Source organism: Triticum aestivum, chromosome 3A (assembly GCF_018294505.1).
Source record: "Triticum aestivum cultivar Chinese Spring chromosome 3A, IWGSC CS RefSeq v2.1, whole genome shotgun sequence".
NCBI lineage: Eukaryota > Viridiplantae > Streptophyta > Magnoliopsida > Poales > Poaceae > Triticum > Triticum aestivum.
The window spans coordinates 178,495,900-178,514,890 of NC_057800.1; positions in this window are offsets into that span (position 1 = coordinate 178,495,900).

An 18,991-nucleotide genomic window follows, 5' to 3' on the forward strand; every position below is an offset into this window, starting at 1 on the left:
CCGTGTCCGCCCGCGTTACCCTCCACAGTATCTTCCTTCAAGGGATCCGGGCAGGGTGCGGTCAGGAGCATCTTTTCCAATACCAGATTCTCCAAACCCTCAGGGAGGGGGGCCGAACACCGAATCAACTTCGCCTTTGTTAGCCACTCCTAGTCGAAAAACCAAACTCTCAGAAATAACTTCATAACGAAGGAAAGATAATATGTTCGGCTAGAAAATTCCTTACCTGTTCGGTGGCGCGGTTACTGCTCAGGCCCACGTCCTCGGTGATTTCCGGACACTCTACTTGAGGTCCGAAGAATGACTTATACATATCCTCGTGCGGCAGGCCGAGAAAATTTTGAATGGCACGCGGACCCTCGGGATTGAACTCCCACAAGCGAAGGGGCCGACGTTTGCAAGGCTGGATTTGATGAACCAGCATAACTTGTATTACCGCAACCATACTGAGATCGTCATTGAAGAGATCTCGAATGCGGCTCTGCAGTAAAGGCACGTCCTTGGCTGGACCCCAGCTTAGTCCTCTGCTGATCCATGACATCAGTCGTGGTGGAGGGCCCGAGCAAAAAACGGGGGCGGCCGCCCACTTGGCGCTTCTAGGAGTCGTGATGTAGAACCACTCCTGTTGCCACAATACAGACACCTCTGGGATGGAACCTTTGGGCCATGGAGCTCCCATCATCTTGCGTATTGAGGCGCCTCCACACTCTGCATGTTGCCCTTTGATCACCGTTGGCTTTACTTCAAAGGTCTTGAGCCATAAGCCAAAGTGGGGGGTAACCCGGAGGAAGGCCTCGCATACGACAACAAAGGTCGTGATATGCAAGAAGGAGTCCGGAGCTAGATCATGGAAATTTAGCCCGTAATAAGACATCAAGCCCCTGACGAAAGGATCTAGAGAAAAACCTAGACCTCGGAGGAAGTGGGAGACAAACACGACGCTCTCGTTGGGTTTGGGAGAAGGGACGGCCTGCCCCCGGGGAGGCAGCCGATGCGACATTTCGGCGGTCAGATACTTGGCCTCCCTCAACTTTTTGATGTCTTCTTCCGTGATGGAGGAGGGCATCCATCGGCCTTGAAGGCTGGATCCAGACATGACTGAAAGTTCGGAGCACCTGACTTGAGCTTTGGGCGTTTGAGCTTGAGGCGGGGGAAGGATTCGATTAAGCACGGGAGGGAAAAGGTAAAATCTTTGCCCCTTTATAAAGAGGGTGGATGTCAAGCGTCCTCCCCGTGTCCGTTTGGACTTTCCTATGATCTAGGAGTCCTAGAAGTGGTTGGGTTACCCACACCCGTATTGATGAGAATCCCGTAATAAGGGGACACGATCTCTGTTTTTACAAGACATTCCAAGGGAACCACCTCGCATACCACGCTGAGGTGGGTAATTAAACGACTTGGATAAAGGCTCGGTCGTGGTGTGTCGCACCACGGGATACGTCAGCAGATTAGATTTGTGTAAATATTATTCTCTCTATGGAAGTATGTGGAAACTTATTTTGCAGAGCCGGACACTATCTTTGTGTTTAAGATCTTCTATGAAGTACTTGGAGGAGGAACCCACCTTGCAATGCCGAAGACAATTTGCGCGCCGGACTCGTCGTCATTGAAGCCTGGTTCAGGGGCTACTGAGGGAGTCCTGGATTAGGGGGTGTTCGGATAGCCGAATTATACCTTCAGCCGGACTCCTGGACTATGAAGATACAAGATTGAAGACTCCGTCCCGTGTCCGGAAGGGATTTTCCTTGGCGTGGAAGGCAAGCTTGGCGATACGGATGTTCAGATCTCCTACCATTGTAACCGACTCTATGTAACCCTAACCCTATCCGGTGTCTATATAAATCGGGAGGTTTTAGTCCGTAGGACAACATACACATCTACAATCACACCATAGGCTAGCTTCTAGGGTTTAGCCTCTCTGATCTCGTGGTAGATCAACTCTTGTACTACCCATATCATCAATATTAATCAAGTAGGACGTAGGGTTTTACCTCCATCGAGAGGGCCCGAACCTGGGTAAAACTTCGTGTCCCCTGCCTCCTGTTACCATTCGGCCTAGACGCACAGTTCGGGACCCCCTACCCGAGATCCGCCGGTTTTGACACCGACAATATGTTTCTCGTATATGGAGGTGACGAGGAGCTCGTCATAAAGGGTTACATCGACGCTTGCTTCGACACAGATCTGGATGACTCTAAGTCACAAACCGGATACGTGTATATTTTGAATGGTGGGGCAGTAAACTGGTGCAGTTGGAAGAAAACCGTCGTGGCGGGATCTACATGTGAAGCGGAGTACATGGCAGCCTCGGAGGCAGCGCATGAAGTAATCTGGATGAAGGAGTTCATCACCGACCTAGGAGTCATACCCAATGCATCGGGGCTGATCACTCTCTTCTGTGACAACACTGGAGCTATTGCCCTTGCCAAGGAGCCCAGGTTTCACAAGAAGTCCAGGCACATCAAGCGTCGCTTCAACTCCATTCATGAAAATGTTCAAGATGGAGACATAGATATTTGCAAAGTACATACGGATCTGAATGTCGCAGATCCGTTGACTAAACCTCTTCCGCGAGCAAAACATGATGAACACCAGGACTCTATGGGTGTTCGATTCATCACAATGTAACTAGATTATTGACTCTAGTGCAAGTGGGAGACTGTTGGAAATATGCCCTTGAGGCAATAATAAAATGATTATTATTATATTTCCTTATTCATGATAATTGTCTATTATTCATGCTATAATTGTGTTATCCGGAAATCATAATACGTGTGTGAATACATAGACCATAACATGTCCCTAGTGAGCCTCTAGTTAACTAGCTCGTTGATCAACAGATAGTCATGGTTTCCTGACTATGGACATTGGATGTCATTGATAACGGGATCACATCATTAGGAGAATGATGTGATGGACAAGACCCAATCCTAAGCATAGCACAAGATCGTGTAGTTCGTTTGCTAGAGCTTTTCCAATGTCAAGTATCATTTCCTTAGACCATGAGATCATGTAACTCCCGGATGCTGTAGGAGTGCTTTGGGTGTACCAAACGTCACAACATAACTGGGTGACTATAAAGGTATACTACAGGTATCCCCGAAAGTATCTGTTGGGTTGACACGGATCGAGACTGGAATTTGTCACTCCGTATGACAGAGAGGTATCTCTGGGCCCACTCGGTAATGCATCACCATAATGAGCTCAATGTGACCAAGTGTTTGGTCACGCGATCATGCATTACGGTACGAGTAAAGTGACTTGCCGATAACGAGATTGAACGAGGTATTGGGATACCGATGATCGAATCTCGGGCAAGTAACATACCGATTGACAAAGGGAATTGAATACAGGATTGATTGAATCCTCGACATCGTGGTTCATCTGATGAGATCATCGTGGAACATGTGGGAGCCGACATGGGTATCTAGATCCCGCTGTTGGTTATTGACCGGAGAGTCGTCTCAGTCATGTCTGCGTGTCTCTCGAACCCGCAGGGTCTACACACTTAAGGTTCGGTGACGCTAGGGTTGTAGAGATATTAGTATGCGGTAACCCGAAAGTTGTTCGGAGTCCCGGATGAGATCCCAGACGTCACGAGGAGTTCCAGAATGGTCCGGAGGTGAAGGTTTATATATAGGAAGTCCAGTTTCGGCCATCGGGAAAGTTTCGGGGGTAATCGGTATTATACCGGGACCACCGGAAGGGTCTCGGGGGTCCACCGGGTGGGGCCACCTATCCCGAAGGGCCCCATGGGCTGAAGTGGGAGGGGAACCAGCCCCTAGTGGGCTGGTGCGCCCCCCATGGGCCTTCCCCTGCGCCTAGGGTTGGAAACCCTAGGGGTGGGGGGCGCCCCACCTGACTTGGTGGGCAAGTCCCCCCCTTGGCCGCCGCCCCCCTTGGAGATGGGATCTCCTAGGGCTGCCCCCCCTTGGAGATGGGATCTCCTAGGGCTGGCGCCCCCCTAGGGGCCCTATATATAGTGGGGGGGGGGAGGGAGCAGCCGCACCCAAGTCCCTGACGCCTCCCTCTCCCCTCGTAACACCTCTCCCTCTCGTTGGAGCTTGGCGAAGCCCTGCCGAGATCACCGCTGCTTCCACCACCACGCCGTCGTGCTGCTGGATCTCCATAAACCTCTCCTTCCCCTTGCTGGATCAAGAAGGAGGAGACATCTTCCCCAACCGTATGTGTGTTGAACGCGGAGGTGCCGTCCGTTCGGCGCTTGGTCATCGGTGATTTGGATCACGACAAGTACGACTCCATCAACCCCATTCTCTTGAACGCTTCCGCTCGTGATCTACAAGGGTATGTAGATGCACTCCCCTCTCCCTCGTTGCTAGATGACTCCATAGATTGATCTTGGTGATGCATAGGAAATTTTAAAATTCTTCTATGTTCCCCAACAACAATGCCATTCGGTTTGAAGAACGCCGGAGCCACATTCATGCGGATGATTCAGAAGTGCATGCTCACTCAGATCAGTCGGAATGTGGAAGCATACATGGATGACATTGTGGTCAAGTCATGTAAAGGTTCCAACCTACTGACTGACCTTGCTGAAACCTTTGCCAACCTCAGAAGGTATGATATCAAGCTCAAGCCATCAAAGTGCACGTTTGGAGTTCCTGGCGGAAAGTTACTCGGTTTTCTTGTTTCCGAATGAGTAATCGATGCTAACCCAGAGAAAGTAGGCGCTATACTCCGAATGAAACGCCCCGTGCGTGTGCATGATGTCCAGAAGCTTACTAGTTGCTTGGCCGCCCTAAGTCGATTCATTTCTCGCCTTGGTGAAAAGGCGCTGCCTCTTTACTGACTGATGAAGAAATCAAACAAGTTCGAGTGGACCCCAGAAGCTGATGCAGCGTTTGTAGAACTAAAAGCCCTGCTTTCCACACAGCCGGTGCTTGCTGCTCCAATCAGCAAAGAGCCTCTACTGCTTTATATAGCAGCCACCGGACAAGTCATCAGTACAGTACTTACGGTCGAGCGGGAAGAAGAAGGAAAAGCTTATAAGGTTCAACGCCCAGTTTATTATATTTCTGAAGTCCCGACCCCGTCAAATAAGAGATATCCTCATTATCAGAAGCTTGTCTATGGGATTTACATGACCACGAAGAAGGTTGCACACTATTTCTTGGATCACTATGTTACAGTCGTCAACGACGCTCCATTGTCAGAGATTCTGCACAACAGAGATGCAACTGGTCGAGTGGCCAAATGGGCGATTGAACTCCTTCCCTTGGATATCAAGTTTGAGGCAAAGAAAGCTATCAAGTCCCAAGCAATAGCAGATTTCCTCGCCGAGTGGATCGAATAGCAACTGCCGACTCAAGTTCACTCTGAGCACTGGACCATGTTCTTTGACGGATCCAAGATGCTGAACGGTTCTGGTGCTGGAGTAGTTCTGGTATCCCCCTGAGGAGACAGGCTCAGATACGTCCTCCGGATTCACTTTGATTCCTCCAACAATGAAGCAGAATATGAAGCACTCCTGTATGGGTTGCGCATGGCCATCTCACTCGGCGTCCGTCGCCTCATGGTCTATGGCAACTCAGATCTGGTAGTTAATCAAAGCATGAAGGAGTGGGACGTCAGAAGCCCAGCCATGACTGGTTACTATAACACGGTGAGAAAGCCTGAGGAGAAGTTTGAGGGGTTAGAACTCCACCACATACCCCGACTGAAAAAATCAAGCAACCGATGATTTGGCAAAGATAGGTTCCAAGAGAGAAGCCATTCCCAGCAATGTATTTTTGGAGCATATTCACTCGCCGACAGTTCAGGAAGATCCTTTTACTGAAGAAACCCCGCAACCTAAGAGCGCCACAGATCCGACTGAAGTCGAGGTCCCAGCCGTGGTCTACCTGATCATGGAGGTTCTGGCCATTACTCCTGACTGGACAGTGCCCTACATTGCGTACATCCTCAGGAAAGAACTCCCAAAGGATGAAGAAGAGGCTCGATAGATCGTCCGTCGATCCAAGGCCTTTATTGTGATAAGAGGGCAGCTATTCAGGGAAAGCGTGACGGGAGTCGGTCAGAAATGCATAACACCAGAAGAAGGTCGAATGATACTCAATGACATCCACTCGGGGACCTGTGGTCATCATGCGTCCTCTCGGGCCATCGTGGCTAAAGCATACCGAGCTGGATTCTATTGGCCACGAGTAAATGAAATGGCGAAAGATATAGTCGACAGATGTGAAGGCTGCCAGTTTTACTCTGACATGTCTCACAAGCCAGCGTCAGCCCTGAAGACCATCCCCGTCATCTGGCCCTTTGCTGTTTGGGGAGTGGATATGGTTGGACCACTGAGAACTGGCAGGAGAGGCTTCACTCATGTGCTCGTTGCAGTCGACAAGTTTACCAAATGGATCGAAGCTAAACCTATCAAGAACCTTGATGCTAGCACCGCTGTCAGTTTTATCAGAGAATAGACATTCAGATATGGAGTCCCACACATCATCATCACGGACAACGGATCGAACTTCGATTCCGATGATTTCAGAGCTTTCTGCGCCTCTCAGGGCACTCAAGTCGACTATGCTTCTGTCGCTCACCCGCAGTCGAACGGACAAGCAGAAAGAGCCAATGGCCTAATTCTCAAAGGACTGAAACCCCGACTGATGCGTGATCTCAAACACGCAGCAGGCGCTTGGGTTGATGAACTTCCGTCAGTTCTGTGGGGATTAAGGACAACTCCTAATCGGTCGACCGGACGAACTCCTTTCTTCTTAGTCTATGGAGCCAAAGCTGTTCTACCAAGTGACCTGCTCCACAATGCACCCTAAGTTGAGCTCTTCTCCGAAGAGGAAGCAGAGCAGGCCCGACAAGATTCAGTCGATCTCATAGAGGAGGAAAGAGAGATGGCCTTGATCCGCTCGACCATTTGTCAGCAAGACTTGCATCGATTCCACGCCAGAAATGTGAGGGGTCGAGCCTTTCAAGAAGGAGACCTGGTTCTTCAAGTGGATCAACAGAAACCACACAAGCTTGCCCCGACTTGGGAGGGCCCCTTCATCATCACCAAAGTTCTCCACAATGGAGCATACCATCTTTACAGTATTGAGCATCAGAAAGACGAGCCACGGGCTTGGAACGCGGAGCTGCTCCGCCCCTTTTATACTTAAGCACTCGTTCGAATAAAATGTAATAAGAAACACCTTTGTAATTTGTTAATCAAAGACAAGAGCTTATGGTCCTATCATTCGATTGTTGTGTTCTTATGTACTTTTAAAATCCACCAGTGGGTGGGCTTAGTCGCGAATCCGTTTTGCCTAAGTTCGAAAGAAAATCCTACCGAGTGGAGAGCAATCCTCCCACTCGGGGGCTTAGCTGCAGTCCAGTACTCGCCTAAGTTTGAAAAATCCTACTGAGTGGAGAGCAATCCCCCCACTCGGAGGCTTAGCTGCAGTCCATTACTCACCTAAGTTCTCCCACTAGGAGGCTTAGCTGCAGTCCAGTACTCGCCTAACTTTGAAAAATCCTACCGAGTGGAGAGCAATCCTCCCACTCGGGGGCTTAGCTGCAGTCCAGTACTCGCGTAAGTTCTCCCACTAGGAGGCTTAGCTACAGTCTAGTACTCACCTAAGTTTGAAAAATCCTACCGACTGGAGAGCAATCCTCCCACTCGGGGGCTTAGATGCACTCCAGTACTCGCCTAAGTTCTCCCACTAGGAGGCTTAGCTGCAGTCCAGTACTCGCCTAAGTTTGAAAAATCCTACCGAGTGGAGAGCAATCCTCCCACTCGGGGCCTTAGCTGCAGTCCAGTACTCGCCTAAGTTCTCCCACTAGGAGGCTTAGTTGCAGTCCAGTACTCGCCTAAGTTTGAAAAATCCTACCGAGTGGAGAGCAATCCTCCCACTCGGGGGCTTAGCTGCAGTCCAGTACTCGCCTAAGTTCTCCCACTAGGAGGCTTAGCTACAGTCTAGTACTCGCCTAAGTTTGAAAAATCCTACCGAGTGGAGAGCAACCCTCCCACTCGGAGGCTTAGCTACAGTCGAGCACTCGCCTAAGTTCTCCCACTAGGAGACTTAGCTGCAGTCCAGTACTCGCCTAAGTTTGAAAAAAATCCTACCGAGTGGAGAGCAACCCTCCCACTCGGAGGCTTAGCTGCAGTCCAGCACTCGCCTAAGTTCTCCCACTAGGAGACTTAGCTATAGTCCAGTACTCGCCTAAGTTTGAAAAAATCCTACCGAGTGGAGAGCAACCCTCCCACTCGGGGGCTTAGCTGTAGTCCAGTGCTCGCCTAAAGTTCTCTCACTAGGAGACTTAGCTGTAGTCCAGTACTCGCCTAAGTTTGAAAAAATCCTACCGAGTGGAGAGCAGCCCTCCCACTCGGGGGTCTTAGCTGCAGTCCAGTACTCGCCTAAGTCCGAAACATATCCCTATCCGCAAGGACGACGAGGTGCAGGTCGACTGCAACCTTCTCCTTCGGAGCTACAACACAAGTACAACGTCCGATCCATCCCTATCCATAAGGACGACGAGGTGCAGGTCGACTGCAACCTCCTCCTTCGGAGATACGGCACAAGTACAACGTCCGCTCCATCCCTATCTGCAAGGACGATGAGGTGCAGGTCGACTGCAACCTTCTCCTTCGGAGCTACGACACAAGTACAATGTCTGCTCCATCCCTATCCGCAAGGGCGATGAGGTGCAGGTCGACTGCAACCTTCTCCTTCGGAGCTATGGCACAAGTACAACATCCGCTCCATCCCTATCCGCAAGGACGACGAAGCGCAGGTCAACTGGAGCCGCCACCTCAGAGCTGCGTCTCCAGTGCAAAGACTACGCCAAGCAGTGAGCAAAGTCCATTCGAAGGCAAAGGCAAGCACATTCGGAGATAAACCAAATTCAGATAAAACCTAAAAGTTCCAAGCAGCAAATCAAAAGTACTCAGGCATCAAGCCCGAAGGAGTTCAACGGTTACAGCAATCACTCGGCATTCCGAGCCAAATTTAAGGCAGATTCAAGTTTCATAAGTTTGTTCACTCGGCCGGAGGAGGGCTGGCGGCTCCACGAATGAGTCCAGGTCGATCCCATCAGCGATCCGAGTGGTGGCAGCAATGAAAGTCTCCGTGAAGGACTGGAAGTCATGCTTTTTGGTGTTAGCGACTTTGATCGCAGCCAGCTTGTCTTCACGAGCTTCCTTGCAATGGACTCGCACCAAGGACAACGCCATGTTAGCACCACACCGGGCGGAGGATTTCTTCCATTCTTGCACTCAGTCAGGGATCTCGTTTAGTCGAGTCATCAGGGATTCCAGGTCATTCTGAAGCGTCGCCCCCGGCCAAAGCGATGAGTCGATTCGGGAGACTACCTCCTTCAGGCGCGCGAGGTAGCTTGTGGCGCTGGCGATACGGGACTCCAGTCGGAGCACGTTCATTGCAGTTTCATCACAGACTAGAGAAGCGATAGTCCAGACCCGTCTCGACCCTTCCAGTTACCTCGTCGAAGTCTTGACAGAATTCTGCAGCAAAAATTAGTCAATCGACCGAGCAAGATCCGATCGCAAGCATCAACACAGTCGGATTAAAAGAAATACCTTCCAGCGTGAGATAAAGCTTCTTGGCAAGAGTCCTCAGATAAGCTTCCGTGTCATTCCTCTTGCGGATCGCAGACTCCAGCTTTTCATTTAGGAAGACCTTGTCCTTCTTCAGACTGGTCACTTCGCGGTTAGCTTCATTAAGACAAGATTCCAGTTTGGTCACCTCTCCTTCTAGCGTTCTGATTGAAGCAAGCTTCTGGTCTGCGACAGCAGTTTTATCTTGGGCTGCTTTTTGCGCGGCGGCGAGATCCGAGTCCTTCTTCTCCAGAGTCAACTTCATTTTCTCTACAAAAGAAGCAATTGAATCAAAGAAGAGATCAAAGAAATGTATTAAAAGTCAGTCGACAGTCAGTTACCTTCCATAACAGCGGCTTCGTCTTGAGCTTTCTTTAGATTCTGCTGGGCTAATTCCAAGTTGAGGTTGAGTTGCCTCTGCTTCTCCTCAAGTTCAGCAAACTTAGAAATAAGAGTGCAAGACTTCTGCAGAAGGAAAAAGATGGATCAGGCGATAAGATCAAAGGTTGTTTACTTCCGAGTGAATAAAACCTAAAGAAGTTCGCTTAGACCCCAGCCGACTGCACACAGTCGACTGCGGTCTCAGGGGCTACACCCAGCAGGTGCACTTGGCGTGCCCCCGCTGACAAAAAAACTGCTCAGACCCCAGCCGATTGCCAGCAGTCGACTGCGGTCTCGGGAACTACACCCAGTGGGTGCACTTGGTGTGCCCCCACCGGTTCAGATCCCACTCGCCCAGACCGAGTGGAAGAACGAAACTACTCGACTGGTCCACCTGAGTCGAGCGTAAGGAGTAAAAAAGAAAGGAAAGAAGAACTCAGACCCCAGTCGACTGCTAGCAGTCGACCGCGGTCTCGGGGACTACACCCTGTGGGTGCACTTAGCGTGCCCCCACCGGTTCAGATCCCACTCGCCCAGACCGAGTGGAAGAACGAAACTACCAAAAACAACAAAACACCCAGTGGGTGCTCTAATTCGACGCAAACAACAGCAGACTGTGTAGAAGAAGATTTTTTCGAGTAACATTTCCTCACAGAGCAAAAACAGTCGGAAAGTCTATTCACCTAGACATTGGCCCGAAGGGCAGCACTGGCGTCGTAGGCAGCCTGGCTGTTCTCATGCACTGTCTTCACCCGCTCCATCATCATGTCAGCCTGTCGGATGGCTTCCGCAGCCGCTTCCGACTGGTTGTCCGGGACGGGATAGCTGGTGAAAAAGTGAGCAGACGACCCAGGTGCGGCGGCTTGGAGCTCCGTGGTGTGGAGTTGGACGACTGAAGGAATCACAGGCGCAGTCAGCAGTGTGGGGTGCTCACTCGACAAGGGCGCAACAAAGGTCACAGAGGCCCTACCCGTGTCTTCAGGTTGACGGACGGGAGGTGTCGTAGTGGGTTCTTGCCAAGACATCCTACCAGCTGCTACCTTCTTGCTCTTCCTGGGCTTAAGAGCCACATCTTCATCGTCATCTGGAAGATCGATGACGTTGGGTGGAGCTGCAAGGCAGATCATTCGACCCCAATTGAACCACTCGAACGCAATCGACCAAGGAATCAAGAACAAGATCGCAAGAGTTTATACCTGGGTTGGAGGTTACCGCATCTTCCATTTCCTTGTCCCGGTACTGGAAAGAAGAGGTTCCTGATGTAGCAGTACTGCAAATACCCGCATTCAATCGGTTACGTCCGGTTAATCGAGTCGACGAAAAAGACAAGTCAGATGGTTACGCAGAGATAGTAGGAACGGTCACTTTGATCCTGGGAAAAGCTTTTGGCAGTTTGGAGGAGGTGGCTTTCGGCGCTTTCGGCACTGGAGGCGGCACAACTTTGGACTGCTTTGGAGCCTTCTCAGTCGGCGTTGGGGAAGACGTCCTGGGACGCTTCGAAGACTGACCAATCGGCGCGGCCACCAAGTCCGGAGCGCTCACCGGGTCGTGAGCGTGTTTGGATCTCCTCTCCCTGCAAGGAGGCGAGTCGACTTCTTCGTCATCAGTCGATTCGTCTCTCTCCTCGTCCTCCTCGGCATCCGAATGCTCCTCGCCGCTCTCGCCCCCGCTCGCTTCTTCCTCGGCGTCTTGGTCCTGCACTCCATTGGGCATTGAGTACATGTCGATGAGGGCCTGAAAAGACAACGATCAAAGTAAATTCAGTCGACCATAAACAAGATGTCACACGGTGAATCGGAAAGATACTTGATAAAACAGAGTTATACCTGCTCCAGCTGGTGCGAGTTGTCGAATGGAATCACCCTCCTAGACCCCCGAGGGTTGTCTTTGTTACTGGTGATCCCCATCAACCACTTATCCAAGGTATCCTCGCTGACATCCTCCGGGTGGATCCGAGTGGAATCCTCGAGCCCAGAGTACATCCACATCGGATGATCACGCGCCTCAAGCGGTTGGATGCGTCGACCGAGAAAGACCTCCACCAGGTCCATCCCGGTCACCCTGTCGCGGACAAGTTGGACGACCCGCTCGACCAACACCTTGACCTGCGCCTTCTCTTATGGAACTACCTTCAGGGGGGCAGGCTTCTCCACTTGAGCCAAGGAAAAGGGAGGAAGTCCAGTCGACTGACCCGGGGTCGGCTGATCCTTGCAGTAGAACCAAGTTGACTGCCAGCCCCAGACCGAGTCAGGAAGAATCATGGCTGGGAAAGTACTCTTGCTCCTCATCTGGATCCCCAGACCCCCGCACATCTGGATCACTTGTGTCTTCTCATCACTCGACTTGGCCTTTTTGACCGACTGGGAGCGGTAGGTGAAGATGTGTTTGAAAATACCCTAGTGCGGTCGACAGCCCAAGAAGTTTTCACACATCGACACGAAAGCAGCCAGATAGACTATGGTGTTTGGAGTGAAATGGTGGAGTTGAGCCCCAAAGAAGTTCAAAAAACCCCGGAAGAAAGGATGGGGAGGCAGTGAGAATCCGCGATCTACGTGGGTGGCGAGGAGAACACACTCACCCTCCCTTGGTTGCGGCTCGGTTTTGTTCCCCGGGTGCCGTGCCGACTTGTGGGGGATCAGTCCCCCCTCCACCAGGTCGTCGAGGCCGTCCTGGGTGATTGTCGAGCGGATCCAGTCGCCCTGGATCCAGCCCGGCGGCATGCCGGATCTTGATGAGGACCCGCCTCGGCTGGTCCGCTTGCCCTTCGCCTTCGTGGTCGCCTTCTTCGCGCGCTCCAGCGCCACCGTATTCTCTTTCCCCATGGCGACGGATCGAGCTCGAGCGAGAGTCCGACGACGAGAGCATAAGCGAGCACGGTGAAGAGATTGGGAGAAGAAGAAGAGAGAATGGGAGCGCACGGGGCAGAGGTCTGGTCCGAGGCCTTTTATAAGGTCGTCACCCAAGTGACTGACTGGTGGACCCAGGCGAACTAAACAAATCCCGCAACAGTCACGCACGCAGTACGTGGCGAAAAAGGTGGCACAGGAATCGAGGAGACTTGCCTAATCCGTCCCGATAACCTCGGTTCCGTCTGTCTGGCGCACTTCCCAAAATTCGAATCCCGCGAGATCTGCGGAGAGCAGAACAACCTATCAGACTGAAGACAAACATCCTCTACATCATCATCGGAATCCTACCGTGAAAATTCACTCGACAAAAACAAAGAATGGACCAAGGTGACTGAGAAAGGAGTCGACATCGTCACCTCAACTCATTGTTCCAGAACAAGATATACACATAGCACAAAGAACGGGTTGGAAGTGTTCCCAACTCCTTCCTCACTCAAACCCTGATCCATTCGGGGGCTAATGATGAAGCTATGTACCTAGGGTAGGGTCATGGATCTGTCTAACATACCCTCCCCAAGGACATCTCTGCAAAGAATCAGAAGCCGTCGAAGAGAAACCATCATCCACTCGACCGTGAAGATGTACTCACTCGACCACCTTGAAGACACTTGACCACCAGAAGATGAGAAACCCTCCACTCTGCAACAGTCAGGACTTAAACCATAACTTTATGGGAATTTACAACACTTTACTGCGGGCGTTACCAGTAACGCTCCTCCTTTATGAACATTAAACCCTGTGTAACAGGGGGGAGCAGGGGTCCTGGCGCACTCTATATAAGCCACCCCTCCTCTGGGACAAGGGATCACACTTTCTGTAATTCACACACATATATTCAGTCGACCGCCTCCGGGCTCCGAGACGTAGGGCTGTTACTTCCTTCTAGAAGGGCCTGAACTTGTAAAACTCGTGTGTACAACTCCTCCATAGCTAGGATCGTGCCTCTATATTCCTACCCCCTTATTCTACTGTCAGTCTTAGAACCACGACATGCCCCCTACCTCATGGGCCCCCTGGTGGCTCTCCGATGACCATCTTCTGCTATATGAAGTCTTTCGTCGAGAAAAAAATGAGAAGCAACCTTTCGGGATGAAACTCCGCCGCCACGAGGCGGAACCTTGGCGGAACCAATCTTGGGCTCCGGCAGAGCTGTTCTGCCGGGGAACTTCTGTCCCGGAGGGGGAAATCATCGCCATCGTCATCACCAACGCTCCTCTCATCAGGAGAGGGCAATCTCCATCAACATCTTCATCAGCACCATCTCATCTCAAAACCCTAGTTCATCTCTTGTATCCAATTCTTGTCTCCAAGTCCGGGATTGGTGCTAGTAGGTTGCTAGTAGTGTTAATTACTCCTTGTAGTTGATGCTAGTTGGTTTAATTGGTGGAAGATCATATGTTCAGATCCTTTATGCATATTATTACCCCTCTGATTACGAACATGAATATGCTTTGTGAGTAGTTACGTTTGTTCCTGAGGACAAGGGAGAAGTCTTGCTATTAGTAGTCATGTGAATTTGGTATTCGTTCGATATTTTGATGAGATGTATGTTGTCTAGCCTCTAGTGGTGTTATGTGAACATCGACTACATAACACTTCACCATTATTTGGGCCTAGAGGAAGGCATTGGGAAGTAATAAGTAGATGATGGGTTGCTAGAGTGACAGAAGCTTAAACCCTAGTTTATGTGTTGCTTCGTAAGGGGCTGATTTGGATCCATATGTTTCATGCTATGCTTAGGTTTACCTTAATACTTTTGTTGTAGTTGCGGATGCTTGCAATAGAGGTTAATTATAAGTGGGATGCTTGTTCAAGTAAGAACAGCACCCAAGCACCGGTCCACCCACATGTCAAATTATCAAAGTACCGAACGCGAATCATATGAACGTGATGAAAACTAGCTTGACGATATTCCCATGTGTCCTCGGGAGCACTTTTCCTTATATAAGAGTTTGTCCAGGCTTATCCTTTGCTACAAAAAGGATTGGGCCACCTTGCTGCACTGTATTTACTTTTGTTACTTGTTGCTCGTTACAAATTATCTTATCACAAAACTATCTGTTACCACTTATTTCAGTACTTGCAGAGAATACCTTGTTGAAAACTGCTTATCATTTCCTTCTGCTCCTCGTTGGGTTCGACACTCTTACTTATCGAAAGGACTACGATATATCCCCTATACTTGTGGGTCATCAACACCAATGGTAAATAGTTTGATCAAAAGGTATACCGCTCCATGATTGGTTCTTTGCTTTATTTATGTGCATCTAGGCCAGATATCATGCTTAGTGTTTGCATGTGTGCCTGATTCCAAGCGGCACCAAAGGAATCACATCACTTAGCTATGAAGCGAATTCTTCGATATTTGGCTCACACCCCAACACTAGGATTATGGTATCCAAAGGGCTCAGAGTTTGATCTAGTTGGATTCTCGAATGCTGATTATGCTGGTGACAAGGTGGATCGCAAGTCTACATCAGGCACATGTCACTTTCTGGGACAATCACTTGTATGTTGGTCTTCAAAGAAGCAGAACTGTGTATCTCTCTCCACTGCTGAATCTGAATACATTGCTGCTGGATCTTGCTGCGCTCAGCTTCTATGGATGAAGCAAACACTCAAAGACTATGGCATTCATCTGAAGCAAGTTCCACTCTACTTCGACAATGAAAGCGCCATCAAGATCGCCAACAACCCAGTTCAGCACTCGAAGATAAAGCACATTCAGACCCGTCATCACTTTCTCAGAGATCATGTCATGAAGGAAGATATTGATATCATTCACGTTAGCACTGAAGAGCAACTGGCAGATATCTTCACAAAGCCCTTGGATGAGAAAAGGTTTTGCAAGTTGCGGTGTGAGCTAAATATCTTGGAATCCTCAAATGTCCTGTGATCATGCACACATCCTAACACTGATGCATGTTGATGACTTAGATGTGCAAACATATGAAGTAACGTATATCTTCAACTAATGAAGACTTACACTCTAAGTGTGAATACATTAACGCGGAATTTGACTTCGGAGTGCCACGATAATTGTGCGCCGTGTCTGGGTCTAATATTTCCTATACGGTGGGTAACACCACCACCAAACTTTTTTTTGGAATACTTTCTGTTGGCGTTACATTTGCAAAGTCTTCGCATTTTGTTTGTCTTCAATGTTAACATGGCCTCATGTTTATCTTCAATGTACTGATTTGGTTTCTGTCCTCTACAACATTCACTTATAGCTATGTCTTCTGGTTGAATCTTTTGAACTAATCGAATGTGATCGGACCCTGACCTTTCTAAGCTCCCATCTTAAGTCTATCTATCCAAATCATATGCATTCTATTGAAACTGTCAAAACGTCTTCTCTGTGTCCTTGTCAGCAGAAGACATAGAGACAAACATTAATCTGATTTCAATGCTCAATCCCTTTTACCTGAAACCCGGAGAAGTGGGAACGACCACCTGACAATACAGGCGTGCGTGGGAACATGGAACAACCTCCAATGTGTTGCATGATCACCACGTGTCCTTCAGATGTGAACCACCAGGGGCACCTGCGTAATAACGCTGTGCCGCCCCTGTCCCTATAAATACATGCCTCACCCCAGTCATTATCTCTTCTTCCACTCTCGCACAAACCCTAGCGCCACCGCTAGCCCTCGACGACGCCGGCGACGAAGCGCTTAGCTGCCGCGACCTCACCGACGCCGTCATTACACCGGCCGCAGACATCTTCTTCTCCGCCGTCGCCGTAGGTGTCCCCATCGCCATGTTAGGGCACGGAAGATCGAACTCCTCGGCCTCCTCTCCCACTCTGTCTAGCAGTTCCTTGTATGGTAAATAAAACCTCTTTTTACAGTCTTTTTGATTCGATAGATTCATCCTTTCCAACCACAAGTGGTTTCTGTTGCTACAAAATTGTATCTATCCTGTTCTGCATCTCATAGCATGCCTAGTATGTTCACTTATGCTTCACAAAGTAGTTAGATTCCTCACTTGTACTTATGCGTGGATTCGTACAAATCTAGAACCAACTCACTACATATGAGTGAATGTCTTTGCACTATGAGGTCAATGTCTTCTAAACTGATTTATCTTCAAAATCTTCTTAGAATGCATATGACCTCTTCCCCTTCCTTCGCATCTCTAATGCTGTCACAGGTACATGTCCGTGGGAGAATCCCTTGGTTCCCATAGTCTGCATTCATTTGCAGAGTTCTTACAACGTCACATAAATTCTCCTGAAGCCAGTTCTTGTCTGACCAGTAGACGAAAGACTTCGACAGTGTTGAAGACTTTCAGTCTAAACTTCATGACAACTCAAAAATCAGTCAGGAAGGGCGGCAGACAGCATCGTGGAAACACTGCTAAGGACATGCCACTGGATCTCTATGAGTTATACAAGTCAGATCCAGAAGAAACCTATGGAGAACACAAGAACCGAATCCAATGGATCCGAAGACATTGGGCAGAGGAGTGGTTCAAGTATAGATTCGTCACCAAGGAGTATGCTGAGAAGAATGCCTTAAAGGGCCCCTAGGGAGATATAATATACAAAGGTCTTCAGCCCAAGTCGAAGTCCGAAGCTATTGCTCAAGGCTTCTACCCCTGCATGATTTGTGGACCTCAGCCTGCTAATGTCGACCCATCCTCTCTGTTATGGTGTCGTGAAGATAATCTGTTCAAGCGCAACTATCAGGCTGCAAAGAACTCGGCCAAGGAAAACAAGAAGTGTTTGGGATTAGACTTCAACCCAGGCCCCTCTGCACCACGAGTTGACGACACACGCGAAGCTGAACCCAATCTTATTGGGCCCTTATACAACTTAGAAGGTCTCATCACTCACATTCAGGTTCAAGGGGCAGCCGTGGACCACTCTGCAGATGAAACTGATTATGACGAAGCACCTGCATCACCGAAGCCTGTGAAGCAAAAGAAACCAAAGGTGTCAAAGCCCCCCTCTGCCCCAAAGGTCTCATAGGCGAAGCCTCTAGCCACTGCACCTCCTGAAGCCAGTGTGCAGTCTGAAGATCTCTCACGCATCTCCAAGTTTGCCAAGTTGAAAAAGCCCATGCAACCCAATGGTCAAGCACTGACCCCTGCTGCTATTTTGAGAAACAAGAATGACGCCATTGATCTGTCCAGCGATGACGATCTTGGCGATGATGCTCTTGAGAAGTTGATAAAGAGCAAGCAAGAGGCAGAAATCTTCAATGATCTTCCCCTCTTTGATGTGGAAATCTTATACAAGTTTATTGATGAGTGGTTTGACAGCCCAGATGTCAGTTTTGATGATCTTCAGCTTCCAATTGGCCTCAGCGTCTCCTTCCATGGAGCCATTGCTCCTGAGCTGGCTCTTCCTCAGAAAATTGTTGAGCTGAAGCATAAGATCGATTATGAAAAGGCTCAGTTCAAGAAACACATGGCCAAGCTCAATATTGAAGACATTTAGAACTTCAAGGTCATGATGCATGAGATCAAGGAGGCATTCCACAAGAAACGAGAAGAAGCAAAAGGTTCTTGTGAGCGCATGAAGAATCTTACTGCCAAATGTGTTCAAGGCTACAATGAAGCTGAAAAGCGCAAGGCTTTGGGGCGACCAGGCATCGACCCCAGGATGGCTGCCAAGAAGAAGAAGAAGCCAGCTGTGGCCGAACCAGAAGCATCAAGGCAGGAAGAACCTCACATTGTCTTCCCAGCCAGTATGACAGGCTCGAAGCCTAAGGTCCCCACAGTGGCTTCAGAATTCAAGAAAACTAGAGCAGCTGAAGCTGAAGCCGAAGCCAGAAAGCGCAAGACCAAAGCCACCACTGATGATGGCCCCCCAACCAAGAAAAGGAAAACAAAGAAGAGAGACCAGGCTGCTTCCACAGAGCCCCTTCTTGTCGAGCCAATTTCTGTTGCTCGTCCTGTGTCTAAACATCGTGAACGTCGTCTGGTAGTTCATGAGCCTGCTTCCACAGAGGCTCCTGAAGCTGAAGAGAATCCAGCTATTGACCCCACCAAAGCTAAAGACATTGGTCCTCACGAAAATGTTGAAGATGATGAAGTCCTTCCTCAGATCGAGCACAATTTGGTATCATCGCCTGTCCTCACAAACAGCAAACTCATCAGCATTGGTCGTCCATTGACGCCAATTGCT